The sequence below is a fragment of the Miscanthus floridulus genome, chromosome 5 (genome assembly GCF_019320115.1).
Source record: "Miscanthus floridulus cultivar M001 chromosome 5, ASM1932011v1, whole genome shotgun sequence".
Taxonomy (NCBI): domain Eukaryota; kingdom Viridiplantae; phylum Streptophyta; class Magnoliopsida; order Poales; family Poaceae; genus Miscanthus; species Miscanthus floridulus.
In genome coordinates, this window is record NC_089584.1 from 105,812,485 (window position 1) to 105,826,571 (window position 14,087).

The following is a 14,087-nucleotide window of genomic DNA, read 5'->3' on the forward strand; positions in this document are numbered from 1 at the left end:
TTGACCAACGCTCTTTTTTGCGATCTGCACTTTGCCAGGGGAAAGATGGGTGGTGGGGTTTGGGCTCCGATCCACGCCGTTCCAAGGCCTTTCAAATGAGCCCAAAAATATTGGGCCCGATAAAACCCATCGAATGAGCAGACGAGGCCTTTCTAAGTAGGACTTCAGAATCAAATCAAATCCCGAAATTCCATCTCCAGTTCTCCACCTGCCCGCCTCCGATGACCCTAGCTGGAGCCTGTCGCCGCCGGCGACCACCGCGACCCCATCTCCCTCTCTTCGTCCTCGTCCTCCTAATCTTCTCCACTCCAATCCCACTCGCTTCGGCGCTCCGCGTCCCGCTGCGCCAGGCAGCCACCCTCGTCTCCCTCTCCCATTCGCTCCTCTCCCGCGTCGCCGCCACACGTGCCGCCCGTGGGGACGCCGCGGCGGCCGCACGCGTCCGGCGAATCGCTTCCTTGCTGTGGTCCCGTGGCGCGTGGGGACTCGGCTGGGACTACCTCCGCCACTACGCCTTCTCATCTGCCACCGGACGGCCTCTCCTGCGCGGCCGCCGCCTCTCGTCTCATCGCCGCTGCCGCGGAGGCCTCGCGCCTACGTTCCGCCACTGACGCTGCGCAGTGGATGCGCTGCCACTACGGAGACATCCGCGACGCCGCCGCGCAGCTCCTGAACGGCCTTCTCCTCGCCTTCTCCGAAGAGGTAACTGACCTACTCACTCGTGGTGCCTCTGATTCACACATTGCTCTGTCGATGTGGGAGGTGGAGGAAGGGGAATTGCTGAAGGATTGTCTGGAAGTGGGAGCTAAGGACTTACTCCCTCCGTCCCAAAATAAAAGACGTTCTCGCTTCCCGAGAAACGACTGTCGGCAATTATATATTAAAATATATAAATATTTATGCTAAGTAATTAGTATCATCGAAAAGATCTTTTTGTCTAGTTTTTTAACAAATTTATTTAAAGATATAAATATTGCACATATTATCTACAAATCGAGTCAAATTTGTGGCACGAAAACCCAAAACGTCTTTTATTTTGGGACAAAGGGAGTATAGGGTTTGCTTGTCATTGCCAAAGATCTCTTCGCTGGTGTTTGAAGGACTTCTACGCAGCATAGTGAGCTCTGAGGTTTGGTGACTTTAAGTTGCCTTTTTCTGGTCTTTTTCAGGAACTCACGCATGCTTGTGTAATCTAGTTTACTTTAGAAATCTGGATCTTGACCCATATTGTACATAAACTAAATCCTTGTGATATCACTGTTGTGTCCGCTACTAATGGGAGTTGAATTTTGAGCTGTGCATAATCGCTAATCTGAATCCATTTGTTATCATGGCGCTAACAATAACTTTGGCCCTTTGTTTTTTCTTAACGCACATACTATTTTATCAATTTAGTGGAAAATGTTGGGCATGAAATTGTCCTATGCAAACATAAATATTGGATAGAGATAATATAAGATGTAGTTATTCTCCAGTTAGGTATTCAAATAAAGGCCGCTATTTGCATTGTGGATTTTGAATGAAAGAGCTTAGGATATGCCTTTTTTTTTGTAATAGGAGCTCATACTTTCCATCTAGAAAAGGATGGTTCTGTTGCCAAGAATTTAATATATAAAAAAGATGAACCACCCAGGCTGCCCACAATATGTCCTACAACTGCCTGTCCGATTTATGCATGCTTAACTTTTCTGTACCATTGAACAAATTCACATTAGTTAGTACAGGCAGCTATCTGGCATTTGGTATATTGGGACCTAGAAATATTATGTGATAAGTGGACGGGGAACCTTCTGTGATGGGTGGTTCAGTTAGTGCCTAAATTATCAGATGGCTCGCCACCGGCTGATCCGAAATTATACCGTCAAGCTCTCAACTGAAGATTCATGCTAAGTAAAAAATACGACTTATCAACATTGATTAAATTAGACCATGATGGTAATAGAAATTCCTGTTACTTATCAAATTGATTCGGAGAAAGAGATAAAAATTATTTTGTATAAATGGCACCAATCGAATTACATAGCCATGAGAAGCTCAGTTATTCCCTTTATGAAATGTTCCGCCAGAAGAAAAAGGTCTTCTCAAACCAATTATAATTACAAAATTTTGTTACAGCATGTTATAATTTCAGTCTTGACGAAGAATATTTTTGCGAATGATGTTATATTATTTTATGATTCAGCGCCATGAGTAATCACAATTCACAGCACGCTAACCAAAGCAGGGAGAATAGAAAAAGAAAATTCAGAATTTTGGCTGTGTGCTGCAATGTTCATGAACATATCAGATCCAACTGTCTCATTGGACCCACTCCCAAAATATCAAAACTCTGCTTGGTGATACTGCCTGTAAGTTAATATATCTTATGATATTCAACAAGTTTTATTGTAAATATAGGAGAAAAGTTAATTTTATTGATATTCAAACTTATGAAAATAAATCTATTGTATCTTGAATCCAAAGTTTGTGAGATCTGCATGCATATTATTTCAATTGCTGGCAGAGGAAAACCACATGGCAAATATTCCTCTTCATTTCATTAGATCAATGAGCTTTATGTAGAATCCATCACCTGGATACCCAAAAATACTGGTTGGTTCCCATGTAAACTTGAAAAATGCCTTAACTCTTACCTTCAGGGGGGCGCAAAATAGGGCATATTTGCTGACCCGAAAGCAATTCTGATCTTTTTATAAACTTACATTCAGGGTTGCTAACTGTTTGTTAACATTTTTTTAGCCCGTCCCATACACGTAAACATCACCTACTGTGCACTTCGGTGTACTTTATGATTGAAAAATAGTCTCTCGGTTTCAAAATGTTAGCTGTTTTAGTTTTGTCTTAATTCAAACTTCTCTTACTTTGACCAAGTTTGTAGAAAAATGCATCAACATCAAATTAGTTTCATTAAATATCAACAACAACAACAACAACAACAAAGCCTTTAAGTCCCAAACAAGTTAGGGTAGGTTAGAGTTGAAACCCAGCAGAAGCAATCAAGGTTCAGGCACGTGAATAACTGTCTTCCAAGCACTCCTATCTAAGGCTAAGTCTTTGGGTATATTTCATCCTTTCAAGTCTTATTTTATTGCCTCTACCCAAGTCAACTTCGGTCTTCCTCTGCCTCTCTTCACGTTACTATTCTGGCTTAGGATTCCACTACGCACCGGTGTCTCTGGAGGTCTCCGTTGCACATGTCCAAACCATCTCAACCGGTGTTGGACAAGCTTTTCTTCAATTGGTGCTACCCCTAATCTATCACGTATATCATCGTTCCGAACTCGATCCCTTCTTGTATAACCGCAAATCCAACGCAACATATGCATTTCCGCGACACTTAACTGTTGAACATGTCGTCTTTTCGTAGGCCAACATTCTGCACCATACAACATAGCAGGTCTAATCGCCGTCCTATAAAACTTGCCTTTTAGCTTCTGTGGTACCCTTTTGTCACATAGGACACCAGATGCTTGCTGCCACTTCATCCACCCTGCTTTGATTCTATGGCTAACATATTCATTAATATCCCCGTCTCTCAGTAGCATTGATCCTAAATATCGAAAGGTATCCTTCCTAGGCACTACTTGACTTTCCAAACTAATATCTTCCTCATCCCGAGTAGTAGTGCCGAAGTCACATCTCATATACTCAGTTTTAGTTCTAATGAGTCTAAAACCTTTGGACTCCAAAGTCTCCCGCCATAACTCCAGTTTCTGATTTACTCCTGTCTGGCTTTCATCAACTAGTACTACATCGTCCGCGAAAAGCATACGCCAAGGGATGTCCCCTTGTATGTCCCTTGTGACCTCATCCATCACTAAGGCAAACAAATAAGGGCTCAAAGCTGACCCTTGATGTAGTCCTATCCCAATCGGAAAGTCATCCGTGTCTCCATCACTTGTTCGAACTCTAGTCACAACATTGTTGTACATGTCCTTAATGAGCCCGACGTACTTCGTTGGGACTTTATGTTTGTCCAAAGCCCACCACATAACATTCCTTGGTATTTTATCATAAGCCTTCTCCAAGTCAATAAAAACCATGTATAGGTCCTTCTTCTTCTCCCTATACCGCTCCATAACTTGTCTTATTAAGAAAATGGCCTCCATGGTTGACCTTCCGGACATGAAACCAAATTGGTTGATAAAGACCCGCGTTATTGCTCTCAAGCGATGCTCGATAACTCTCTCCCATAGCTTCATAGTATGGCTCATCAACTTAATTCCTCGGTAATTAGTACAACTTTGAATATCCCCTTTATTCTTGTAGATCGGTACCAATATACTTCTCCTCCACTCGTCATGCATCTTATTCGATCGAAAAATATGGTTGAACAGCTTGGTTAGCCATACTATAGCTATGTCCCCAAGGCATCTCCACACCTCGATTGGGATACCATCCGGTCCCATCGCCTTACCTCCTTTCATCCTTTTCAACGCCTCTCTGACCTTAGATTCTTGGATTCTCCGCACAAAGCGTCTATTGGTGTCATCAAAAGAGTCATCCAACTGAAAGGTTGTGTCCATATTCTCACCATTGAACAATTTGTCAAAATACTCTTGCCATCGATGTCGGATCTCATCCTCCTTCACCAAGAGATGCTCCCTTTCATCCTTAATGCACTTAACTTGGTTGAAGTCCCTTGTCTTTCTCTCACGAACCCTAGCCATCCTATAAATGTCCTTCCCTCCTTCCTTCGTACTCAAATGTTGGTAAAGATCCTCGTACGCTCTACCCTTTGCCACACTTACAGCTCGCTTTGCAGTCTTCTTTGCCACCTTATACTTCTCTATGTTGTCCACACTCCTGTCATGGTACAAGCGTCTATAGCATTCTTTCTTCTCCTTAATAGCCCTTTGGACTTCCTCGTTCCACCACCAAGTATCTTTAGCCTCGCCTCCACTTCCTTTGGTTACTCCACACACCTCTGAGGCCACCTTCCGAATGTTGGTTGCCATCTTCTCCCACATGTTGTTTATGTCCTCTTCTTCCTTCCAAGAGCTCTCTTTGATAACCCTTTCCTTGAATACCTCTGACGTCTCCCCTTTCAGTTTCCACCACTTTGTTCTTTTAATCTTAGCTTGTTTATCCCTATGGGCATGCACCTGAAAACGAAAGTCTGCCACCAAAAGCTTATGTTGAGAAACAACACACTCCCCTGGTATCACCTTGCAATCCAAGCATGCTCGTTTGTCCTTTCTTCTCGCGAGGACAAAGTCAATCTGGCTAAAGTGTTGTCCGCTACTGAAGGTCACTAGATGAGATTCTCTCTTTCTAAAGAAAGTGTTGGCTATCATCAGGTCAAAAGCTACCGCGAAGTCCAGAACTTTCTCCCCCTCCTGATTCCTACTACCATACCCAAAACCTCCATGAACTGCCTCGAAACCTGCGCTTGTAGTACCTACATGCCCATTAAGATCTCCTCCTATAAAAAGCTTCTCACTACTAGGTATAGCTCTAACCAGGCCATCTAAGTCTTCCCAGAACTGTCTCTTAGCACTCTCGTCGAGGCCTACTTGGGGGGCATACGCACTAATTACGTTCAAGACCATATCACCAATGACAAGCTTGACTAAGATAATCCTATCTCCTTGCCTTCTCACTCCCACCACACTATTCTTGAGGCTCTTATCAATCAAAACTCCTACTCCATTTCTATTCGCGACTGTCCCTGTGTACCAAAGCTTGAAACCTGTATTGTCCACCTCCTTCGCTTTCTGACCCTTCCATTTAGTCTCTTGAACGCATAATATATTTACACACCTCCTACTCGCGGTATCAACTAATTCTCTTAACTTACTTGTAAGTGACCCTACATTCCAACTACCTAAACGGATCCTAGTTGGTTCGACTAGCTTCCTTACCCTTCGCACCCGTCGACTCAAATGCGAAGACCCTTGCTCATTTTTCACTACACCCGGGCGCCGATGTAGCGCGCCACTAAGGAAGCGACGACCCGATCCTTGATCACTTGACACCATGCCCAGATCACAACACGGCGTGTCACGGGGGTGATGACCTGACCCTTGCCCATTTAACACCATACCCGGGTTCCGATATGGCGCGTCGCTAAGAGGGTTACGCCCCAACGATTTTCTTTCGGGTTTCATCTCCATTAAAGTGGCTAAATTTTTACATTGGCTCGCCACGCCTAACACAACCCTCCTCCTTTACCAGGGCTTAGGACCTGCTATGCTGGGACACCAAAGGCGCCCCACCATAGGCGGAGTTAAATTAGTTTCATTAAATATGCCCATCGAAATATGTCATGACAGTTGTATTTATTTGGTATTGTATATGTCAATATATTTTTCTACAAATTGGGTTGAAGTTAGAGAAGTTTAACTTAGGATAAAACTAAAATGTCCTACATTTTAGAATGGATTGAGTATCTTTACTTGCTGACGTATCTTTGTGTTAAGCGGTTCTCTTGTCTATTACATTTTGATTGACATACTACTGGAATTGGCAACAAACCGGCAGTTAACATTTATCAACCACTCCCCCATTAAATAAGTGTTGCTTTTGGTGCACTTGTAGGGTAGTACCATATAGTTCATTATTTCCTCATGTCCCTTACCTAGCAAGTCAGTGATGTTACACACAACAACAACAATAAAGCCTTTAAGTCCTAAATAAATTGGGATAGGCTAAGGTCAGTGATGTTAGCGGGCTAATATTTATTTTTGCTTGTAACTGGGTCAAGTTGCCTCGGTTCCATCTGTCCCTCGTACCTCTGGTGATAAGAAGAACCTCACAGCTACAGCTGCATGAGGTCCTGCAACCTGTGTCACCTACAAGACAATCTTAGTTGCACGATGTGAATTCTGGAATTACTTAAGTTTACTTTGATCAAACAGCATTGTCATAGGTATTCAGCTTTGAAATATTTGACCTGTATATTGTTGGTTGAATACCAGTCTACATCATATGCGTGGGTATGTGCTGGTAATGTACCTACCCGAAACTTGAGTGTTCGCTTGTACAGTTATGGGCTTATTATGGTCACTCCAAACTTAGCATGTCTAGATAGGCCATAATGAAGCATCATTACCATAAATTTATTGACATTTGATTAGGCAACAATTGGTTATTGGTTCTTGTTAGTGCACCACTCATCATCATCTTATTCTAGAACTTCCTCCTGCCCTAATACTAAGAGCACGTCTGGTACCGGCTTATCTGGGGTAGGTAATCTGGTTCCTTGTTTGGTGAGTGACTTCAAACGACAGCGGTTGCTTTGCTGATGCATTAGACGTTACTAGCAAAATCATGAAGTTTGGCTCATAGTTCTCAATTTTCATGAATGCATGCATGTCGTATATCTGAAACTACTCTAGATTGAATCTTAATGTTTCAAACTACTTGGCTGGACATTCTTTTTGTAAGGCGGTAGATGTAAGTAAGAAGCATCGGTGCTGAACTAAATGGAGTACGGCAAAGAGCCAATGTAGTGGTTGGTACAAATGTGCTGTGCTCATGATGAAATGTCTTCTGGCTAAGCCCTCTGTTCTCCAATTGCTGGGGACTGGGGTTTGAATGTTTGATCAATAGTTCAATACAAACGGGGAAGTCAGCACCAAACCCATGTTACATGTTTCATGCGCCTATACATTAATGTAGCTTGTTTCGGCGTTAAAAACAAATTGAGGGTACTCTGGCCGTATGTCATTTTCCCATAGGCTGGAGCAGGACTGGTCGACTTCATAGATCTTTTTACCTACATTTAAAGCTAATGTGGTCACCAGCTCGATGCATTTATTGACGGATTTGGTTCCCTCTAGATCTGCTTCTTGTTGAAGCCAAAAAAAAAAAAAACTAGTTTTTTCGTTGTAAATAAATTAAATTTTGACTCAAGCTACAGCTAGGCTGAGAAGCACTCGTGGAGCAACATTTGTACAGGCTGTATGGGTTGAATTATTAGGATATAGGTCTTGTTTAGATCTAGGGCATAAATTTTGGGGTGTCATATCGGGTGTTATATGGGGGTATTACATGCGGTGTTCGGATATTAATAAAAAACAATTACAGAATTCGTCAGTAATCCGCGAGGCGAATTTATTAAGCCTAATTAATCCGTCATTAGCACATATGTTATTGTAGCACCACATTATCAAATCATGGACTAATTAGGCTTAAAAGATTTATCTCGTAAATTAGTCGCAAACTGTGCAGTTGGTTATTTTTTAGTCTATATTTAATACTCTATGCATGTGTCAAACATTCGATAGGATAGAGAATAAACTTTAGGGGAAGGAACTAAACCAATGGAAAAGTTACTCTCTGATGCATAAACAGTATTGTAGCCTTTTTCTGTTTTGTTTTTAGAGAATTTTTTTCTTGAATATGCACTGAGTGTGCATATCATTGTATTAGAAGAAAGCAAGTTTAGATTACAAGAGTAAGCGACCGAAGGCCACGCTGAACACAGGGGCTACATTGCTACATAACAACACACGACTCCAGGAGAGGACCTACCATGGCTAACGTCCAACGAGGCTTCCAAGGCCTTTTGCTCCGGCCTGAATCCATCGGTCCCCTTCATCCTTGATGAGCTGCATAAGCTCAGTCGCCGAGGCTGAAGACACGCGAAAGCATCTTGCATTGCGCTCTTTCCACACATGCTAAGAGACGAGGGCGAACAGAGAGTCTATGCCGGACCGCTGCGGATCGTTGCAGCCTTGTCGGTGTTTCAAACCGCCGACTAGTAAATTTGTATTTGCGCGTCTGGCCTAGATGGTGTGCTCGGAGGACACAAGGGTTTATACTGGTTCGGGTAGAATGTCTCTACGTCCAGTTTTAGGCTGCTCATGTTATCGGCACTTGTTTGTAGTAGGGTTATAAACGGGCGAGAGAGGGAGAAGGTCCCAAGTCTCTCATGAAATGATCGAATGGAGTTGAATCTAGTCGAACTCGTTGAGCTGTTGAGCCCTTGAGCAATTTTTTCCCTCGCCTTCGTGGGGTGTCCTGCTTTCCCTTTTATAGATGAAGGGGAAGGCACATGTTACATGCGAGAAAGAGAAAGAGCAGAAAAGCGAGGGAGAAGAAGGCCTCCAGAGTCGCGGTGCCCTTCATCTCCTTCACGCAGGTCCCGCTGGTCCTGTGGATGATGACGGTAATGGCTTCACGTCACAACCCTGTTCGCCACTGGCGCTACATGCGGGCGTCATCAGCCGATTGTGGCGCACCATTTCGTCCTGACGGGCTGCATGGTCAACAGGTATCTCTGACGGAAGTCGTGCGGGGATTAGGTAGCATAGCGTCGGCACGCCCGACACTGTTGGTGACGTGAGTCCTCAGGTATGGCCCGTCGTGGCCACGGATCACGTCAATACAGGCCCACTCCTTTTTCTAATGTCAGAAGTTTGACTCTGGATTCATACTCTTAGACCTAGAGTGGTTGGAGGCGGTACGGACCCTCGTCGGGCGAGGCAGAATCCCCCTTCGAGGGGTCTGGCGAGGCGAGGTCCATGCCCGAGGGGTCGGGCGAGATGGAGCCCGCACCCTCAGGGTTGGGCGACACGGAGCCAACGCCCTCGGGGTCGGGCGAGGCGAAGACTGCACCCGAGGGGTCTGGCTAGACGTAGCTCGCGCGCTCGGGGTTAGGCGAGACAGAGCCCGCGCCCGAGGGGTCTGGCAAGATGAGCCCGCACCCTCCAGATCAGGCGACACGGAGCCCGTACCTTCGGGGTCGGGTGAGACAGAGCTCGCACCCTTGGGGTTGGGCGAGACCAAAATACGCCATCCGGGTGAGTTATCGTTCACAGCCATCAACCTCCTTCTATCAGGTATCCCTAATTCTGATACCCAACAGTAGCCCCCGAGTCTGCGGAGGAGTAGGATACCCGTTCGAAGGATTTTCAGGTGGAAGGATTCTGAGGGTCTTGATCTCCCTTTGTAGGCCACATGATGTCTTGGTAGGGCTGCGATTCCTTTCCGTCACGTTCGGACTCTTTGGGATCATGTGGCCATGGGATTCAGGGGGTCAAAATAGAGCTCTCTTGATTCTGATCCCCTACTAGGATCCAATCGATCCGCCATTGTCATGCGATCGCGTATTCGGTCTCCTTGCGAGTCCAACTTCCCCTGAGCCCCCGCGCGTAGTAGGGGTCCTGTTGAGGGGTTAGCTCATCTTGTGGTCATCCTCCCTCAAGCGTTTTTTGATAAAAATGGAGGGGCTGAGCCGTGCCATGTTTTCCTCGATGGATGAAATTATGGTGCTCGGTGAGCTATTAACGGGCTAGTCCGAGTGGGGCCTCGGCTTCCCATTCACGGTGGTCCGGCATGGGTCAGCTAGTGACCGACTCTAGATTCCTGATGGCCAGTCCATATAGTTCTCAGGCCCATTCGACCGGTCTCAAGGGCTCATTGCCTTTCTTTAGGGAAAAACTATGGATCGTGCACCAGCCAAGACTCAAATGTGGGCCAGGATGCCCATGGCTCTCGTGCGCCTAGGTGCTGGCCGCTAGCGGGCCCATCCTTAACCACCCCTCACTCTAAAGGTTCCCCAGAACAGTTGTGAACCCATCAGTGGGCCAACTTTTGAATTCTTGGGCCTTAATGGGCTGTGGGAGCGTTTTCAGCTCCGTATCCCTCCTTACCTATAGCGGTTTTTGGCCCACTTAGGGGGCGAACCATCATCCGGTGCTTCCTTCGAGAGGGCGGGCGGGGGTGGCGTGTGCACGATTCCCTAGGAGGCGAAGTGATGAGGCACGACAGGCGCGTCGACCTAGGCAGACAGTTCACCTCTCGCTCCACCTTCCCCTATAAATAGGGGCCTTTCCCTTCGTCATTGGTACGCTTAACCATAGCCTCATCTTCTCCGCTTCCCCACCGCTAGTGCCTAGATTTCTTGTCCTCGCTCTTCTGCCGCCAACAAAGTTCTTGTTCTTCCACCCTTGCTTCCCATGGAGTCGTGGTATCGCTCTAACGTCACCCACACGCGCGTGGATGGCCTCATCAAGTGTGGTCTTCTCCGTGGGAGAATCGAGGCGGTGGAGTGGCTCGTGCCCGGTCGTGAGGAGGCGCCGTCGTCGCCCGATGGCTACGTCATGTCCTTCGCGCCCTTCCACGAGCGTGGATTCATGATTCCTCCCCACCCATTCCCCTAGGGACTGCTTCACCACTACCAGATCGAGTTGTGGCACCTAAATCCCAATGGGATCTAGCACATCGCGACCTTCATCGCACTGTGCGAAGGGTATCTAGGGATCGAATCCCACTTTGAGCTGTGGAGGTACTTCTTCTCTGTCTCCCCGCACAAGAAAAGGGAGAGAAGCGGGGACCTATCGGTGCCGATGGGATGTGCAGGTATCCACCTCCGAGGCACTACAAGGTTCTACCTCTAATGCCACACCATATGATTGCAACACCACTAATTTGGTTGCCATAGGTGGGTCGTATTGCAACCTTTTCAAAAAAATGGTTGCAATATGTGCCTATAATGCAACGGACTAAATTTGTTGCAATATGTGTGGTTTGACGTTGAACAGGCTTGTGCTACTGCAACCATTTAAGAATTGTGTTGCAATTAGTAGGCATTATTGCAATGGCATTTTTGAGTTGCAATAGTATTGGTTTTCGTTGCAATTACTTGGTGTTATTGCAGCTATATTGGATTTGGTTGCTTTTGCTTGTAACTATTGCCACGATTATTATGGGTTACAATAATGTTCCATGGTGTTGTAATTGCTAGGGTGGTTATTGCAACAAGATTTCCGAATGGATGCAATAGCATGTTCCTATTACCATGGTTTTCTGGGGTTGTAATAATTTTTTGTGGCATTGCAATTGTTAAGTACTTATTGCAACTACAATCCTAAATGGTCGCAATATCATGTTAATATTGCCACGGTTTTTTGTGTTGCTATAGGCTACCGCTGATGTAACGACCTAAAAGTGTTGCAATATACAAAATTGGTTGCAATATACAAAATGCTCCACGCATTAGACTACCCCTGATGCAACAGCCTAAAAGTGTTGCAATATACCAAAAATGGTTGCAATAGACAAAATGCTCCACGCATTTTTGAATAATGTATTCTATTGACAAAAAATGTTCCATAGAGGATTTGATCCCAGGAACTAAAGTACAAGCAAACACTCATCTACCACTGGGCTACTGAGGTGTGTTCGACATTAAGCCACCTTTATATTACTTGTTTACATGATGAAGATGACTAATTCACTTCATATGTCAACAAGGACGATAACCATCCGCATCTTCCATGACAATTTCAAAAAACAAAAAAAATTGTCCAGCTTGCTGACATTTGTGCTTATGATAGAAAACAAACATGAGCATAACAGTTTAAAGACCAACTATAACTATTCATTATCCCGGACAATGAGATTGTTTTAAAAAAATCTAGAAAAAACATCACTGTTGTACAAAGGATAAGTATTTAAACAAAGAAATCATCTTCTAGACTTTCTACCGCAACTGGTGCAACAACTCCATCGTCAATGTAGGTGTCATCTTCGTCATCATCATCCTCATCAAGTAAGACCGCATCATCTGGTTCGAGAACTGCTTTGCCACGCACCTGATTAATAACAGAGGCATCACCAATTGTGCCTTCCTTGTCTAGTCTTGTCCAATTTGACAAATCCTCATTTGGGCCTAATAGATTCATGTCTTGGATTCCCACATCAAGTAGATCGACTTCCATGTCACCCTCATTTTCTGCTGCTGGCATGGCAAACAAATTTCTTGTCTCACCGCAACAACACTAGACCATCGTGGCTTGTTCACGAGGTTGACAAAAAACACTAGTTCAGCCTGTGTTGCCAGAATGTAAGGTTCATTTGAATATCTGAACCTAGAAGTATCAATATCAATAACACCATATTTATCCCTACTGTATCCTCTACTTCTACTGGTACTGGCAGCCGGCACATCATACCAATCACACTGAAACAATAAAACTTCTTTTTGTGCAGGGAACTCAAGTGAGATCATTCTTCTAATCACTCCATACCAGGTCATGTTGCCAGTAGTACCATCACCCCTCACAAGCACACCACTGTTTTATGTGACGAGGTTTCTCTCAATGGTAGTCGTTCGAAATAGCCAGTTATTGATGTAGCATCTATTGAACACACGAGCTCAATGGTCCGGTCCTTGAGAAAGGGCATACATAAGTTCACTTGCTTCACCTTTCTCGTATAGTTTGGTGATCTACAAACACAGTTTGAAAACAAATGCCAGTTAATAAGTACATCGTTCTAACCATCACGTGGAATAAAAAAATTAAAAAATAGAACTAACCTTGCCCTCGAACCACCTTACAAAGTGCTCCTCGTGTCATTTATTAAGATTCCTTATACTATTTTTTAGTTCTTCCATGTGCTCGCTGCATCGAAATAGCCAATTAATTAATTAGTTGATGCCAGAAACAAAAAGTAGAGTAATTAATGATGGTATATTGCAACTTACTCGACCCATGGTCTGGCTTCATCATAGTTACTAATTATGTAGTGCCTCATCTTCCGAACCTCATCTGCACCAAATATCTCGGTAGTCTGTCCTCTCCTCTTGTAATCCATTTCTCCAAATACGCTCAGACTAGATGGCGACTCATTCACTATTGTACTTCAATGACGATCAGCGTGATTCAGCTTGGTGTTGACGTCCAAGAATCTAGAGCAAAATGTAAGGCACTCCTCGGCTATGTATCCCTCGGCTATTGAACCTTCTGGGTGTGCCTTGTTTCTCACATAGCCTTTAATAGTACGTAGATACCTCTCAACTGGATACATCCATCTATAACACACGGGCCCTCCAAGTTTAGCCTCTTCAGCTAGATGAACCAGCAAATGAATCATGATATCAAAAAATGCAGGTGAGAATACCATCTCAAGCCGACAAAGAGTCTCTTTAATTGAATTACTAAGTTTGTCAAGATCTTCTTCCACGAGCTCCTTCGAACAAAGTGCACTGAAGAACCTACTAAGCTGAATCAATGGCATGACAACTTCTTTGGGCAAAATCTTTCTGACAACTAAGGGTAACAATTTCTATAGAATAATATGGTAGCCATGTGTTTTCAGTCTAGACACCTTACATGCATTTGCGTCAACACATC

At 44.6% G+C, this 14,087-nt stretch overlaps 1 pseudogene; it reads left to right on the plus strand.

Moving 5' to 3' along the window:
* Nucleotides 1–216: 216 nt before the first annotated feature.
* On the plus strand, nucleotides 217–1,286 carry LOC136452898 (uncharacterized; annotated as a pseudogene).
* Nucleotides 1,287–14,087: the final 12,801 nt, after the last annotated feature.